This window comes from Staurois parvus, unplaced genomic scaffold (genome assembly GCF_062004578.1).
Source record: "Staurois parvus isolate SC_StPar_1 unplaced genomic scaffold, SC_StPar_1.0 ptg002225l, whole genome shotgun sequence".
Lineage (NCBI taxonomy): Eukaryota > Metazoa > Chordata > Amphibia > Anura > Ranidae > Staurois > Staurois parvus.
Genome location: NW_028320021.1, coordinates 89037 through 107477, shown reverse-complemented (window position 1 = coordinate 107477; position 18441 = coordinate 89037). Strand labels below are relative to the sequence as shown.

The window sequence follows — 18441 nt, the reverse complement described above, 5'->3', positions numbered from 1 at the left end:
TGTACATGGTAGGGGCGAGCTTGAGGGACCATGCTGGAGTCCAGGATGTTAGCTCTTTACTCCATACTCCAGCATCCCTAGACATAATGAGCATTTAACCTTTGCAGTGGGGAGGACCCCCGCGAAAGAGTAGATTTTTCTAATTCTTGGTAGTTGGGCATTAAATCTTTCGCCCTTAACAGTTTACACCATACAGGTACATAAAGTCACATTGCCCAACCTAGGGGGAAGGCAAGCTCTGGGGAAAACTTCTCACCATGTCTTCCAACCCCTTCTCTCTCTGTAACTCCTCCCACTGAACCTTTTCTACTCCAGAAAGCCTGAGAAAATGACTGCCAGACCCTTTGCCTGGTACCTAGGGGGTGGCACCAAGCCCTAAAGGATTCACAACTTCCTACAAGCAGTCTCAGAGATGGAGCAGAAAACAAAACGTCTGCGATATGGGAAACCCTGGGGTGGGATCAGGGGCGGGCTGACAACTCATGGGGCCCCCGGGCAATAGGGGATCATGGGGCCCCTGTGTACTTGCCCAAGCTCAAAAAAGCCTATGAAAAAGGTACCAGGGGCATCTCATGGGGTCCCCTACTGACCCCGGGCCCTCGGGCAGTGCCCGAGTTTCCAAATGGTCAGTCCACCCCTGGTTCTGAGATCTCTCCACAGGAGCTCTATGGGATTGAGATCTGGACTCATTGCTGACCAGTTCAGTCCTCTCCTCTTCCAAAACCATCAATGAGTTTCTTCCACCTCTCTACTGGAATTTTGGAGTTCTCTTCTTTCTCCAACTGCTCCAGGTCTCTCAGATTGGAAGGGTTCCTTTCCCCAACTGCTGTTCTGAGATCCTACTGACCCCGGGCCCTCGGGCAGTGCCTGAGTTTCCAAATGGTCAGTCTGCCCATGGGTGGGATAAAGTTGGAATCCTTCAGAGGATTTGGGGGTCATTATGTAAAATGAGTCTAAAAAAAGATAAAACCTTGCAGAACCAGTAATGTACAAGGTACCCACCATGCATCTCTCTTCTGGCGATCACAGCAGGGGCGCTACATTGTGTTTCATGTAACTTGATTCTGTTACAACTTTGTGTAACATTATAGTTATCACAATGTAACCATCTTATGTAACATTACAGCAGTCTCCTGTAACGCTGGAACAGTCTCTGAAACGTGCAACAATCTCAAGCTGACTCTCAAGCTGACAGTCCTTCCTAACATGGCTGGAGTAAACGTTATGTTGAACATGGTTCTAGGTACAGTCTCTATAGGGCAGGTCAAATTGTAGATGGTTGTTGGTGGAACTCAGATGTTTACAGAAACTGCCCCCATACAAGTTTTTACTTTGTCCTGTCTTCTTTTCCCAGGCAGAGGGAACTGTGGAGGGTGTGGAGGATGGAGGTGCAGGACCAGGTGAGATCTCTCTGGCTTTGTCTGCAGATGATGGAGACGTCACTCCCGGACCTCACCGATGGGGAACTCCTAGAGGTATGTGCCGAGGTTGGTGTTCTAGTGTTGTTTTTTCCACCAATGTCTCACTAATCACCAAATTCATTGATATATCTGACCCACAGAGAAATACTCTGCACTCTTCGTACTCATCCCTTTCATCTGACCTTTGGTCCAGGTCAGTGGCCATCCCATCCATCTTCAGAAGTGAAGACTCCCTGCCATAATTCATAGTTCTGTTACCACCTGCCATCAGGTTTTGGGTGATCCTGCCGCAGAGTATTGGGTGCCCTCACCATAGAGCATTGGGTTTCCCCACTATAGGATTTTGGGTATCTCTACTATAAGGTGTTGGGTGCCCACGCTATAGGATGTTCCCATTATAGAGTGGGGTTTCCTCAAGATGGGGTGTTGGGTGTCTCCATTGTAGGGTGTTGGATGTTCCCAACATTGGGTGTTGGGTTTACACAAGATGGGGTGTTTGCTGTTCCCACTATAGGGGGTTGGATATTCCCAACATAGGGCATCTCCACAAAAGGGCATTGGATGTCCCTACCATGGTGTTGGGTGTCTCCTCCAGCTTTGGACTGTCCCACTGACAATGAGGTGTTCCCAATCCTCCTGTTGCATTCTCCACAACACAAAATTAATACAAATCCAGCAGGGAGACTGGGGGCTCCTCACAAGATCCAGAGAGGTGCTGGATCTTATAAGGTGTTGGGTGTCCATGCTATAGGATGTTCCCACCATAGAGTGGGGTTTTCTTTAGGATGGGGTGTTCGGTGTCTCTACTGTAGGGTGTTGGATGTTCCCAACATAGGGTGTTGTGTTTCACCAAGGTGGGGTGTTTAGTGTGCCCATTATAGGGTTTTGGATGTTCCCAACATAGGGCATCTCCACAACAGGGCATTGGATGTCCCTACTATGGTGTTGGGTGTCTCCTCCAGCTTTGGACTGTCCCACTGACAATGAGGTGTTCCCAATCCTCCTGTTGCATTCTCCACAACACACAATTAATACAAATCCAGCAGGGAGACTGGGGGCTCCTCACAAGATCCAGAGAGGTGCTGGATCTTATAAGGTGTTGGGTGTCCATGCTATAGGATGTTCCCACCATAGAGTGGGGTTTCTTTAGGATGGGGTGTTCGGTGTCTCTACTATAGGGTGTTTGATGTTCCCAACATAGGGTGTTGGGTTTCACCAAGATGGGGTGTTTGATGTTCCCAACATAGGGTGTTGGGTTTCACCAAGATGGGGTGTTGGATGTTCCCAACATAGGGCATCCTCACAATAGGGCACTGGGCGTCCCTACTATGGTGTTGGGTGTCCCACTGACAGTGAGGCATTCCCAATCCTCCTGTTACATTCTCCACAACATACAATTAATAAAAATCCAGCCGGGAGACTCTGGGCTCCTCATAAGATCCAGAGAGGTGCTGGATCTTATAAGGTGTTTGGTCCTGGTTTGTTCTAAGGTATCCATGCTATAGGATGTTCCCACCATAGAGTGGGTTTTCCTCAAGATGGGTTGTTGGGTGTCTCTACTGTAGGGTGCTGGATGTTCCCAGCACTGGGTGTTGGGTTTCACCAAGTTGGGGTGTTTGGTGCGCCCATTATAGGGTTTTGGATGTTCCCAACATAGGGCATCTTCACAATAGGGCATTGAATGTCCCTACTATGGTGTTGGGTGTCTCCTCCAGCTTTGAACTGTCCCACTTTGGTGTTCCCAATCCTCCTGTTGCATTCTCCACAACTATCCACACTATAGGATGTTCCCACCATAGAGTGGGGCTTCCTCAAGATGGGTTGTTGGGTGTCTCTACTGTAGGGTGCTGGATGTTCCCAACATAGTGTGTTGGGTTTCACCAGGATGGGGTGTTGGATGTTTCCAACATAGGGCATCCCCACAATAGGGCGTTTGGTGTCCCTACTATGGTGTTGGGTGTCCCACTGACAGTGAGGTGTTCCCCATCCTCCTGTTGCATTCTCCACAACTATCCACGCTATAGAATGTTCCCACCATAGAGTGGGGCTTCCTCAAGATGGGTTGTTGGGTGTCTCTACTGTAGGGTGCTGGATGTTCCCAACATAGGGCATCCCCACAATAGGGCGTTTGGTGTCCCTACTATGGTGTTGGGTGTCCCACTGACAGTGAGGTGTTCCCAATCCTCCCGTTGCATTCTCCACAACATACAATTAATAAGAATCCAACAGGCAGGCTGGGGGCTCCTCATACGATCCAGAGAGATGCTGCCCCCTGCGCTCATAGGCTCCTCCCACCTAATTCCCAAGACGCCCACTAGGGGCCTTACGCCCTGTACACTGGAGGTAAATGGTGATTGATGAATGGATCTTCTGAAATGCGATCAGTAGCAGATGAACAATCAGATCTTCCAGTTTATATTCGAATTGCATGTTATTAGTATGGCTTGGATGGAAAACTACAAACATACAAAGTGCCCGAGGGCCCGGGGTCAGTAGGGGGCCCCACGAGATGCCCCTGGTACCTTTCGTAGGCTTTTTTGGGTGTGGTTTGAGTGTGGGCGAGGACACAGGGGCCCCATGATCCCCTATTGCCTGGGGGCCCGCAGGGGTGGACTGACCATTTGGGCTATTGGGCACTGCCCGATGGCCCTGGGTCAGTAGGGGGCCCCATGAGATGCCCCTGGTACCTTTCGTAGGCTTTTTTGGGTGTGGTTTGAGTGTGGGCGAGGACACAGGGGCCCCATGATCCCCTATTGCCCGGGGGCCCCTTGAGTTGTCAGTCCGCCCCTGCTCAAAAGTCACCACGAAAGAAGTGAAGGTGCTATAAGGAAAGAGTATGAATCTCCAGCAGTAAAAAGGGTTCTCTACGGTTGGAGCTGTAAAAACACGACCTAGTCTTCCACAGAAATCAGTTCCTGCAACTGCAGTAGATGGCAAGGGTGGACTGACCATTTGGGCTATTGGGCACTGCCCGAGGGCCCGGGGTCAGTAGGGGGCCCCATGAGATGCCCCTGGTACCTTTCATAGGCTTTTTTGGGTGTGGTTTAAGTGAGGGCGAGGACACATGGGCCTCATGATCCCCTGTTGCCTGGGGGCCCCATGAGGTGTCAGTCCGCCCCTGGTAGATGGTTTCAAAGGTTGGACGTTCTCCTGAAGGAAATCAAATATTAGTGGATATTTACTGTCATAAAACACAGGCATTGATCCGATTGTCTTCAGAGGACAGGAAGGATTCTTTCCTGTTAGAGCTGTATACTGTATTTGTCATTTCTCCTATGAACACGCACACATTTATTTATTTGCTCTGAGCTGATCTTCATCATTTTGTTTTTCCCACACCGACCGCCATTGTGTGAGTTTCCTGCTCGTGTATAGTAGAGGTAGTCGGTCTGGTCCCATTGTCATCGAATCTTCTTTTTGTAAACAAGTCACAGTGATTACCCTCCCCCTTCCCTGGGGTACGAGGGGTGAGGTCACACTTAGAGCTGTGAATGGACGGCGTGGCCCCCCCCCCCCCTTCGCTGGATGCTGAATGGGGTGACGGACAGCTCAGGACGGGATACAACAACCCGCTCATCGCGGGGCAGGGGGAGGAATTCTCCGCATCTCTGAGACGTCTCCTCCAATGTACCAAGTGATACTTTGTGTGCAGCTCAGAGAATACATCCCAGGAGGACGGCTGAGGGGCTTCTATAGGGAACACTCCCCATTATATACACTAGAGTGCCAAAGTATTGGCCCCGCCCTCCCAATCATGTGATTCAGGTGTTCCAATCCCCTCCATATCATGTGATTCAGGTGTTCCAATCCCCTCCATATCATGTGATTCAGCTGTTCCAATCCCCTCCATATCATGTGACTCAGGTGTCCCAATCCCCTCCATATCATGTGCTTCAGGTGTTCCAATCCCCTCCCAATCATGTGATTCAGGTGTTCCAATCCCCTCCATATCATGTGATTCAGGTGTTCCAATCCCCTCCATATCATGTGATTCAGGTGTTCCGATCCCCTCCCAATCATGTGATTCAGGTGTTCCGATCCCCTCCCAATCATGTGATTCAGGTGTTCCGATCCCCTCCCAATCATGTGATTCAGGTGTTCCGATCCCCTCCATATCATGTGATTCAGGTGTTCCAATCCCCTCCATATCATGTGATTCAGGTGTTCCAATCCCCTCCATATCATGTGATTCAGGTGTTCCAATCCCCTCCATATCATGTGATTCAGGTGTTCCAATCCCCTCCCAATCATGTGATTCAGGTGTTCCAATCCCCTCCATATCATGTGATTCAGGTGTTCCAATCCCCTCCATATCATGTGATTCAGGTGTTCCAATCCCCTCCCAATCATGTGATTCAGGTGTTCCGATCCCCTCCCAATCATGTGATTCAGGTGTTCCAATCCCCTCCATATCATGTGATTCAGGTGTTTCAATCCCCTCCATATCGTGTGATTCAGGTGTTCCAATCCCCTCCATGGACACAGGTGTATACAATCCATCCCCTAGGCATGCAGACGGCTTCTACAAACATTGGTGAAAGAATGGGTCGCTCTCAGGAGCTCAGTGACTCCAAGCGTGGTCCCGTGATAGGTGGCCACCTGGGCAATAAGTCCATCCGTGACATTTCCTGGCTACTAAATATTCCACGCTCAACTGTTAGTGGGATTATAACAAATGTGACCGGGGGGGGGGGGGGGGGGGGGTGAGGCTCCATTCACACCTACGCAGTTTGCTTTTTGTCCGTTTTGCAGTACTTTTCGCAGTTTGTTTTGCATTTTTCTGCATGTGTTTTTTGTGCATTTTTACCGTGTTTTGCTCAGCTCTTTTTTTTTTAAGGGCCGATTCACACTATAGAAACACAGTCCAGATGCATTTTTGCATGTATGTTTTTGATGCGTTTTTGGTGTGTTTTGATGCATTTTTGACGCATTTTTACCGCATTTTTCCTGCATTTTTACCGCGTTTTGCTCAGCTCTTTTTTTTTTAAGGGCCGGTTCACACTATAGAAATGCAGTCCAGATGCGTTTTTTCATGAACGTTTTTGATGCGTTTTATATGTGTTTTTGATGCGTTTTTGACACATTCCAGATGCGTTTTTGCATGTGCCTTTTTGGCGTGATTTGATGCATTTTTTTACGTGTAAAAAACGCACTGGAATGTGTCAAAACCGCATCAAAAACACATATAAAACGCATCAAAAACGTTCATGAAAAAACGCATCCGGACTGCGTTTCTATAGTGTGAACCGCACCAAAAATGCACTGGAACACACCAAACCGCACCAAAAACGCACCAGAACGCACACGTCCCTATTTACTTTGAAGAAAAAGGTAAGGAAAAAATGAACGGGACCGCATAAAAACGCACTGGAATGCATCCAAAACGCATCAAACACACGTTAAAAATGCCTAAAAAATGTTCATGCAAAAATGCATCTGGACTGCGTTTCTATAGTGTGAACCACACCGCACCAAAAACGAACCGGAACGCACAAACGCATCAAACATGCACCGGAGCACACCAAACCGCATCAAAAACACACCGGAATGCACATGTCCCTATTTAAATTGAAGAAAAAGATAAGGGAAAAAGTGGACTGGAATACATAAAAAAACGCACTGAAATGTGTCCAAAACGCATCAAAAACACGCCAAAAACACATACAAAATGCGCATGCAAAAACGCATCCAGACTGCATTTCTATAGTGTGAACCGGCCCTTTAAAAAAAAAGAGCTGAACAAAACATGGTAAAAATGCATCAAAAACGCATAAAAATGCATACAGAAAAACGCAAAACGAACTGCGAAAAGCACTGCAAAATGGACAAAAAGCAAACTGCGTAGGTGTGAACAGAGCCTCGCCCCCCCCTCCCCCCCCCCCGGTCACATCAAGCCCAACTTTGAAATTGTGCGACTTACAGCGAAGTCGCACGAATTCAAAGTTGGGTGACATGCAGATTTCAGGTGCAGTTTGCAAGACGCGACACAGGCGTGTATGAAAATCGCACCAAAAGTAGTGCATGTGCTACTATAGAAATCGGTGCGGCTCCAACCAAGTTGCACTGAATGCGTCAAAAATGCATCAAAACCGCACAAAAACACATCCGGCACGCATCTGGACTGCGTTTCTATAGTGTACAGTGTGACCCGTCCCTTAAAAAAGTTCCCGACCCTTTCCAAAAACGCAGCAGCTCAAAACCGCGTGGACGTGTTTCATAGAAAGCCATGTTACATGGACTGTAGTGCGTTTCTGCAAAAAGCCACAAAAAACGCATCGGAGGCTGGCTTTTTCTGCAGTTTTATTGCGATTTCACATGCATAGAATAGAATGGAAATCGCACTGCAAATCACAAGAAATCGTTTAACATCTTCACAAGTGACGATTTTTCGGAAATCGCACGAAATTGCCCACAAATAGCACGAAATTGCTCACAAATCGCACTAAATTGACCACAAATCGCTCTGAAATTGCCCCAAGATTGGGTTGAAATTGCACAAAATTGCCCACAAATCGCACAAAATTGCCCACAAATCGCACAAAATTGCACACAAATCGCAGGAAATTGGCCACAAATTGTGCTGAAATTGCCCAGAAATCACACAAAATTGCCCACAAATTGCACGAAATTGCCCACAAATCGCACAAAATTGCCCACAAATCACACAAAATTGACCACAAATCACATGAAATTGCCTACAAATCACGCAGAAATTGTCCACAAATCGCACGAAATTGACCACAAATCGCACACAATTGCCCACAAATCGCACAAAATTGCCCACAAATTGCACAAAATTGCCCACAAATTGCATGAAATTGCCCACAAATCACATAATATTGCCCACAAATCACACGAAATTGCCCACAAATCGCACAAAATTGCACACAAATCGCAGGAAATTGGCCACAAAACGTGCTGAAATTGCCTACAAATCGCACAAAATTGCCCAACAATTGCACTGAAATTGCCCACAAATCACATGAAATTGCCCACAAATTGCACAAAATTGCCCACAAATTGCATGAAATTGCCCGCAAATTGCACGAAATTGCCCGCAAATTGCATGAAATTGCCCACAAATTGCACAAAATTGCCCACAAATCGCACAAAATTTCCTACAAATTGCATGAAATTGCCCACAAATCGCATGAAATTGCTCACAAATCGCACGGAATTGCCTACAAATCGCACAAAATTGCACACAAATCGCAGGAAATTACCTACAAATCACATGAAATTGCCCACAAATCGCAGAAAATTGGCGACTAAATTGGCTGTTAATTCAGCGGACTGAGAGATCTGCGTCTTTGTGAAATACGCCCCGCGCTGAAAATCCTCGCTCTGGCCACCGATTCCTCGGGCCAACAATCAATACGTTGAGGAAACGGCTATTAAATCCCCCCCCTTTCCCGGGGGTCTGACAGCTAAAAGGCGCGATTCATTAAAGCGGCGGGTCGCCGGTGAAGTCGCTCGGCAGGCCGCGGCGCATTTTCCCGTCCTGAGTAGAATGAATGGAGATTGTCATTACAATGTGACCCTTCCCTCAACCTGCGCCCCCCCCCCATTCCCTGTTTTGTTGGGCCGGCCCCCCCTTTGTGCCCGTTTTCTCGTCTTCGCGCTCTGCGTTTCCCGGACGCTCCAATAAAGTGGTGGATGGTGGGGGGTGGGGGGGTCACGGTGGTGGCAGGCAGGACAATGGCTCAGGTTGTGTGATGGTGGTCGGACAATGGCGCCTGTCATGCGGGGCTAATGGCAGGAATAACCTTCGCAGCGGCGGCAGATTGTGTACACAGCCTGGGGGGGGCCACAATTTATGTCCTCCCCTCCCCCCCGCCTGTCGCTGGTCTCTAGGAGCCTCGGAAGGCATTTGGTCCCGCGCCGATCCGCCATCTGAAAGTCGCAGCGCAGGAGCCGGACTTTTCCCGTCACAACTCGCCCCGCGTAGCTCTGCAGGCCCGTTGCCATCTCCGCCCACAATAAGGGGCCGCCCTGCGTCCTTGGTGCGTTTTTTTTGCGATTCGGAATTTGGAGTGGATGGGGTCATCGGCCTCAGGGGCGGACTGACCATTTGGAAACTCGGGCACTGCCCTAGTGCCCGGGGTCAGTAGGGAGCCCCATGAGATGCCCCTGGTACCTTTTTCTGAGGCTTTTTTGAGTTTGGCCAAGGACACAGGGGCCCCATGATCCCCTATTGCCCGGGGGCCCCATGAGTTGTCAGTCCGCCCCTGATCAGCCATTGGCCAAGCTGCCGGCGACGATCATATATGCGTCTTGATGCGTTGCTGTTGACTTCTATGGTTCCCCACCCCCCAAATGCACTACGGCCCCATTCACATCTGTGGGAACGCATGCAACCAGGGGCGGACTGATAACTCATGGGGCCCCCGGGAAATAGGAAATCATGGGGCCCCTGTGTCCTCGCCTACACTCAAACCACAACCAAAAAAGCCTATGAAAAAGGCCGTCGATTGGCCCCGTGCGATTTCCTTCCATCCCCTACAACCCGTCCACTTTGGTCACTTTGGCATTGCTCGGCTGGGGCATGGTTGTCTTGTCCAATCGATGTTCCGCCCCCTACCCACCTCTGAGCACCGTTCCTTGGTTCCGCCCCCTACCCACCTCTGAGCACCATCCCTTGGTTCCACCCCCTACCCACCTCTGAGCACCGTCCCTTGGTTCCACCCCCTACCCACCTCTGAGCACCGTCCCTTGGTTCCACCCCCTACCCACCTCTGAGCACCCTCCCTTGGTTCCACCCCCTACCCACCTCTGAGCACCCTCCCTTGGTTCCACCCACTACCCACCTCTGAGCATCGTCCCTTGGTTCCACCCCTAATAACCTCTGAGCACCTTCCTTGGTTCCACCACCTACCCACCTCTGACAGCCACAATAGACCCCTCCCTCAACAGTAGATTAATCCCAGCAACAATAGATCCACCCCAACAACAATACCCCACCAGCAACAACAGATTTCCCAACAGCCAACATTAATAAACCCTGCAACCCAGCAACCTAGAAACTTAAGACACCCCTAGCAACAATAGAACCCCCACCAGAAATGATAGAACCCCCTCAGCAACAATAGAACCCCCACCAGAAATGATATAACCCCCCTCAGCAACAATAGGACCCCCACCAGAAATGCTAGAAACCCCGTCAGCAACGATAGAACCCCCACCGGAAATGATACCACCCCCCTCAGCAACAATAGAACCCCACCAGAAATGATATAACCCCCCTCAGCAACAATAGAACCCCCACCGGAAATGATATAGCCCCCCTCAGCAACAATAGAACCCCCACTGGAAATGATATAACCCCCCTCCGCAACAATAGAACCCCCACCAGAAATGATATAACCCCCCTCAGCAACGATAGAACCCCCACCGGAAATTATATAACCCCCCTCAGCAACAATAGAACCCCCACTGGAAATGATATAACCCCCCTCAGCAACAATAGAACCCCCACCAGAAATGATATAACCCCCCTCAGCAACAATAGAACCCCCACCGGAAATTATATAACCCCCCTCAGCAACAATAGAACCTCACCAGAAATGATAAAACCCCCCTCAGCAACAATATAACCCCCACCGGAAATGATATAACCCCCCTCAGCAACAATAGAACCCCCACTTGAAATGATAGAACCCCCCTCAGCAACAATAGAACCCCCCTCAGCAACAATAGAACCCCCACCAGAAATGATATAACCCCCCTCAGCAACAATAGAACCCCCACCGGAAATTATATAACCCCCCTCAGCAACAATAGAACCTCACCAGAAATGATATAACCCCCCTCAGCAACAATAGAACCCCACCGGAAATGATATAACCCCCCTCCGCAACAATAGAACCCCCAACGGAAATGATATAACCCCCCTCCGCAACAATAGAACCCCCACCGGAAATTATATAACCCACCTCAGCAACAATAGAACCCCCACCGGAAATGATATAACCCCCTCAGCAACAAGAGAACCCCCACCAGAAATGATATAACCCCCCTCAGCAACAATAGAACCCCACCGGAAATGATAGAACACTCCTCAGCAACAATAGAACCCCCACCGGAAATGATATAACCCCCCTCTGCAACAATAGAACCCCCACCGGGAATTATATAACCCACCTCAGCAACAATAGAACCCCCACCGGAAATGATATAACCCCCTCAGCAACAATAGAACCCCCACCAAAAATGGTATAACCCCCCTCAGCAACAATAGAACCCCCACCAGAAATGAAATAACCCCCTCAGCAACAATAGAACCCCCACCAGAAATGTAAAACCCCCCCGCAGCAACACTAGAACCCCCACCAGAAATGATAGATCCCCCTCAGCAACAATAGAACCCCCACCAGAAATGATATAACCCCCCTCAGCAACAATAGAATCCCCACCAGAAATGATATAACCCCCCTCAGCAACAATAGAACCCCCACCAGAAATGATAAAAAAAACCCCTCAGCAACAATAGAACCCCATGTAAAAATAGATCCCCTCCTGCAACAATAGATCCCAAAGCAGCCAGAATTCAGTGCTGGAGGTTCAGGAACTGTCCCCCCCCCCCCGTGTCCGCACTGAAAATAAAAAGCCCTGGTGGTAAGTTATCATGCGTTGTGGTGGTGCAAGCCATTCAAAGGAAAGGGCGGTACATCGCAAACATGGCCTAAAACACTGAGTTCACATACAGTTGTGTCCAAAATTATTCAACCCCCACTGAAATTGAGTGTTTTGGCCAGTTTGACATTGCTTTTGATCATTCAGTCATCTTGCTTACATTTACATTAAAGAGGCACTTGTAGGTCAGACAAATATAACATAACAGTTATAATGAAATAACCACAAATGTCTTTTCTGTGCTCACAGCATTATCAGTTTTATTCAACCCCCAAGTGACATTCAATCTTAGTACTTAGTACAGCATCCTTTTACAGTTATAACAGCTTTTAAACGTGAAGCATAGCTTGACACAAGTGTCTTGCAGCGATCTACGGGTATCTTCGCCCATTCTTCATGGGCAAAGGCCTCCAGTTCAGTCACATTCTTAGGCTTGCGCACTGCAACTGCTTTCTTTAAGTCCCACCAGAGGTTCTCAATCGGATTTAAGTCTGGTGACTGCGATGGCCACTCCAAAATGTTCCAGCCTTTCCTCTGCAACCATGCTCTAGTGGACTTGGAGGTATGCTTGGGATCATTGTCCTGTTGAAAGGTCCAACGTCTCCCAAGCCTCAGGTGTGTGACGGACTGCATCACGTTTCCATCCAATATCTCCTGGTACTGAAGAGAATTCATGGTACCTTGCACACGCTGAAGCTTCCCTGTACCTGCAGAAGCAAAACAGCCCCAAAGCATGATTGACCCTCCACCATGCTTCACAGTAGGCAAGGTGTTCTTTTCATCATAGGCCTTGTTCTTCCTCCTCCAAACATAGCGTTGATCCATGGGCCCAAACAGTTCTAATTTTGTTTCATCAGTCCACAGAACACTATCCCACAACTTTTGTGGTTTGTCCACATGGCTTTTGGCATACTGCAGTCGACTCTTCTTATTCTTTGGAGACAGCAAGGGGGTACGCCTGGGAGTTCTGGCACGGAGGCCTTCATTACGCAGTGTGCGTCTTATTGTCTGGGCTGAAACTTCTGTACCCACATCTGACAAATCTTTTCTCAGTTCCTCAGCAGTCACACGGGGACTTCTCTCCACTCTACGCTTCAGGTAGCGCACAGCAGTCGAAGTCAGCATCTTCTTTCTGCCACGACCAGGTAGCGTTTCAACAGTGCCCTTTGCCTTGAATTTGCGAATGATGCTTCCTAAGGTGTCTCTTGGTATGTTTAACATCTTTGCAATCTTCTTATAGCCATTGCCCTTCCTGTGAAGAGAAATCACCTCTTCTCTTGTCTTCCTGGACCATTCTCTTGCCTTCACCATGTTTGTAACCACACCAGTAAATGTCTAGAAGGAGCTGAGTATCACAGTCATTTTAAAGCTGCCTAATTGGTGCTTATTATGCTTGATTGCTGCTCGGTGACATCCACAGGTGTTTTCAATACCTGATGGAAAGCACCTGTATGAACCTCTGTTCTTCAGAGTGGTAGTCTTTAAGGGGTTGAATAATTGTGGCAATGAAGAAACCACATAAGAACCATTTACTACTGTATTACATAAACAATTGATGTCATTTTAGTTGCATTTGGGTAGTTACAACGTCCTTGTAGGATTTGATTCTGAATACAATTCCAAATGTACACTATAGTCCCTAAACCCCTTTACAGCATTGGGGGTTGAATAATTTTGGACACAACTGTACATGCGGTGCGGCATATCACATGTGATTCACACAGGAACCGCACCGCATCCCTCTGCCAATCACATGTGATCTGTGTGCGGTGCGATCGCAGTCGTACATTTTGTATGGTTCTAATCGCACCAAAAACGTGCAGGAACCTTTTTTTGGGTCCACACTAGAATCAGATCGCACGGGTATTCACACCTATGGGATCCGATTCTGCACATCGCACCGCGTTTTGCGGACCAATTTTGGGGCGTTGTTAACATAACATACACACCCGCAGCGGTTCACAAGAACGGGGTGCGATTCTGATGTGGTGCAGAATTCGCACTGAAAACGCCACAAATTCCGCATCAGTGTGAACAGCAGGACGCATTGCTTGCAGTGATGGGGTGGAGAGATTTATATTTCTCTCTTCCTTTTGCTCGATGCGTTTTCCCATTAAAATGCGTGGAAAGGCGTCGCGATGCGTGCGTTTTCACGTCTGTCAGTGCGCACTGTGTCATAAATGCATCATGGGACGCAGCGATGCGCACTGTGATAGGTGAGGACATCCAGCATCGGGCTCCGTTCACACTTCTGCGACGTGCCAAGCGACTTTGGACCCGCCCCATGTATGTCAATGGAAGCCGCTCAAGTCTAGGCGACTCAAAGTCTCGGCGATTTTTAAAACGGCGCTACTTTGATGCGACTGGAGTGCCATAGGCTGCACTGTAAACGCTCAAAAGTCGCATGAAAGTCGTATCTTCATGTTATCAGTGCAACAATTGTGCAACGAGCACAGACAATGCTGCATCCAAGTGGCACCGAGGTTGCAATGGAAATCGCATGACACTGATAGCGGCACTGACGGGAGGACATTATACAGGACAGACCCTGCACAGGAAGCACTGATGGGAGGACATTATACAGGACGGACCCTGCACAGGGAGCACTGATAGCGACACTGATGGGAGGACATTATACAGGACGGACCCTGCACAGGGAGCACTGATAGCGACACTGATGGGAGGACATTATACAGGACAGACCCTGCACAGGGAGCACTGATAGTAGCACTGATGGGAGGACATTATACAGGACAGACCCTGCACAGGGAGCACTGATAGTAGCACTGATGGCAGGTCATTATACAGGGTGGATCCTGCACAGGGAGCACTGATAGCGGCACTGATGGGAGGACATTATACAGGACGGACCCTGCACAGGGAGCACTGATAGCGACACTGATGGGAGGACATTATACAGGACGGACCCTGCACAAGGAGCACTGATAGCGACACTGATGGGAGGACATTATACAGGACGGACCCTGCACAAGGAGCACTGATAGCGACACTGATGGGAGGACATTATACAGGACGGACCCTGCACAAGGAGCACTGATAGCAGCACTGATGGGAGGACATTATACAGGACGGACCCTGCACAGGGAGCACTGATAGCGACACTGATGGGAGGACATTATACAGGACGGACCCTGCACAAGGAGCACTGATAGCAGCACTGATGGGAGGACATTATACAGGACGGACCCTGCACAAGGAGCACTGATAGCAGCACTGATGGGAGGACATTATACAGGACGGACCCTGCACAGGGAGCACTGATAGCGACACTGATGGGAGGACATTATACAGGACGGACCCTGCACAAGGAGCACTGATAGCGACACTGATGGGAGGACATTATACAGGACGGACCCTGCACAAGGAGCACTGATAGCAGCACTGATGGGAGGACATTATACAGGACGGACCCTGCACAGGGAGCACTGATAGCGACACTGATGGGAGGACATTATACAGGACGGACCCTGCACAAGGAGCACTGATAGCGACACTGATGGGAGGACATTATACAGGACGGACCCTGCACAAGGAGCACTGATAGCAGCACTGATGGGAGGACATTATACAGGACAGACCCTGCACAGGGAGCACTGATAGCGACACTGATGGGAGGACATTATACAGGACGGACCCTGCACAAGGAGCACTGATAGCAGCACTGATGGGAGGACATTATACAGGACGGACCCTGCACAGGGAGCACTGATAGCGACACTGATGGGAGGACATTATACAGGACAGACCCTGCACAAGGAGCACTGATAGCGACACTGATGGGAGGACATTATACAGGACGGACCCTGCACAAGGAGCACTGATAGCAGCACTGATGGGAGGACATTATACAGGACGGACCCTGCACAGGGAGCACTGATAGCGACACTGATGGGAGGACATTATACAGGACGGACCCTGCACAGGGAGCACTGATAGCGACACTGATGGGAGGACATTATACAGGACGGACCCTGCACAAGGAGCACTGATAGCGACACTGATGGGAGGACATTATACAGGACGGACCCTGCACAAGGAGCACTGATAGCAGCATTGATGGGAGGACATTATAAAGGACGGACCCTGCACAGGGAGCACTGATAGCAGCATTGATGGGAGGACATTATACGGGACAGACCTTGCACAGGGAGCACTGATAGCGGCACTGATGGGAGGACATTATACAGGACGGACCCTGCACAGGGAGCACTGATGGGAGGACATTATACTGGATGGACCCTGCACAACGAGCACTGATAGTGGCACTGATGGGAAGACATTATACAGGGTGGACTTTGCACAGGGAGCACTGGTAACGGCACTGATGGGAGGACATTATTCAGGACGGGCCCTGCACAGGGAGCACTGATAGCAGCACTGATGGGAGGACATTACATGTATTTTGCGGCACTGATGGGAGGACATTATATGTATTTGGCGGCACTGATGGGGGGACATTATATGTATTTGGCGGCACTGATGGGGGGACATTATATGTATTTGGCGGCACTGATGGGGGGACATTATATGTATTTGGCGGCACTGATGGGGGGACATTATATGTATTTGGCGGCACTGATGGGGGGACATTATATGTATTTGGCGGCACAGATGGGGGGACATTATATATATTTGGCGGCACAGATGGGGGGACATTATATATATTTGGCGGCACTGACGGGGGGACATTATATATATTTGGCGGCACTGACGGGGGGACATTATATATATTTGGCGGCACTGATGGGGGACATTATATATATTTGGCGGCACTGACGGGGGGACATTACATATATTTGGCGGCACTGATGGGGGACATTATATATATTTTGCGGCACTGATGGGGGGACATTATATATATTTGGCGGCACTGACGGGGGGACATTATATATATTTTGCGGCACTGATGGGGGGACATTATATATATTTGGCGGCACTGATGGGAGGACATTATATATATTTGGCGGCACTGATGGGGGGACATTATATATATTTTGCGGCACTGATGGGGGGACATTATATATATTTGGCGGCACTGATGGGGGACATTATATATATTTGGCGGCACTGATGGGGGGACATTATATATATTTGGCGGCACTGATGGGGGGACATTATATATATTTGGCGGCACTGATGGGGGGACATTATATATATTTGGCGGCACTGATGTATGATATTCTGGTTGTCAGTGTGGTCTGTGTCGGTGGAATTTGGCGATATGGAGACGCGGGTCTGCTCCTTCCCATCCCCCTATGAGGACCATTGTGGAGGGGAGTCGGTTTTACTCATCTGATGCCACCATGTCCCCTCGGTTGTCAAGGAAACTCGCAGGGGTTTAAGAAGCATGAGTGGGGGGGTGAAGAAAACTCCTTGCGGCCCCACCTCCCTCCTTGAGCAGAAAGGAATCCTCCGGAGCCCCGTCTGGGTGTCATGCCATCCTTGGTCCTCGCATCGCCCCTCGGCCCTCCCCGCACCACTCCGCCAGCCAAAGCGTCAGGAACTAATCCACCGGAATTACTAACAGGCGAACAATGTGCGTTTCCTGCACCCCCCCACCCCCCATATCCTGACATTTCCACCTGCTGGAGATTCCCGTGTCTGCCGCCAGAGGCTCGAGCCAATCCCGCTCCGCCGCTGTCCTTTGTTCTAAGGAGACGCTCGCCCTAAAACGCACGGGCTTCCTTCCAGAACCTTCTCGCCGTCGCCAAAAACTGCCTGCAGAAAAAAAAAATGAAAGACAAGTTTAATAAATTTTTCCAAAAAATTCTGATAAAAAAAGATGATTTTTCCCGCTTCCAATATTTATCTCATCTAAAAACGAAGTAGGTGCCTAAAGATGGCGGGACGTGGCTGAGAATTCAGCGCAACGTCAACCCGCAACCCGCAACCCGCAACCCGCAGTGTTCATTGTGGATCAGGCTGCATTCACCCGGAGCGTTTCATGAATCAGCAATCACCAAACGTGCCAAAAAGACGCACACGGCGCTCCCCGCGCCATTGTATCAAACCCCAAAAGTGGCAAACTGATGTGCATTGTTCTAGCATATTCAAACACGTGGTTTGGTGGTCAGTATAGAAGTGTCCCCTTACATTGGTGGTCAGTGTAGAAGTGTCCCCTTACATTGGTGGTCAGTATAGAAGTGTCCCCTTACATTGGTGGTCAGTGTAGAAGTGTCCCCTTACATTGGTGGTCAGTGTAGAAGTGACACCTTACATTGGTGGTCAGTGTAGAAGTGACACCTTACATTGGTGGTCAGTGTAGAAGTGTCACTTTTACATTGGTGGTCAGTGTAGAAGTGTCCCCTTACATTGGTGGTCAGTGTAGAAGTGTCCACTTACATTGGCGGTCAGTGTAGAAGTGTCC

At 49.2% G+C, this 18441-nt stretch overlaps 1 protein-coding gene across 1 annotated transcript in view; it reads left to right on the top strand.

Annotated features, from left to right (window-relative positions):
- Positions 1-1371: 1371 nt before the first annotated feature.
- Positions 1372-18441, top strand: part of LOC149431526 (microtubule-actin cross-linking factor 1, isoforms 6/7-like) — a 98553-nt gene continuing 81483 nt past the window's right edge. Inside the window, 1 exon segment of the mRNA XM_089665510.1 lies at positions 1372-1475. The gene's annotated coding sequence lies outside the window, so the exon portion shown is untranslated.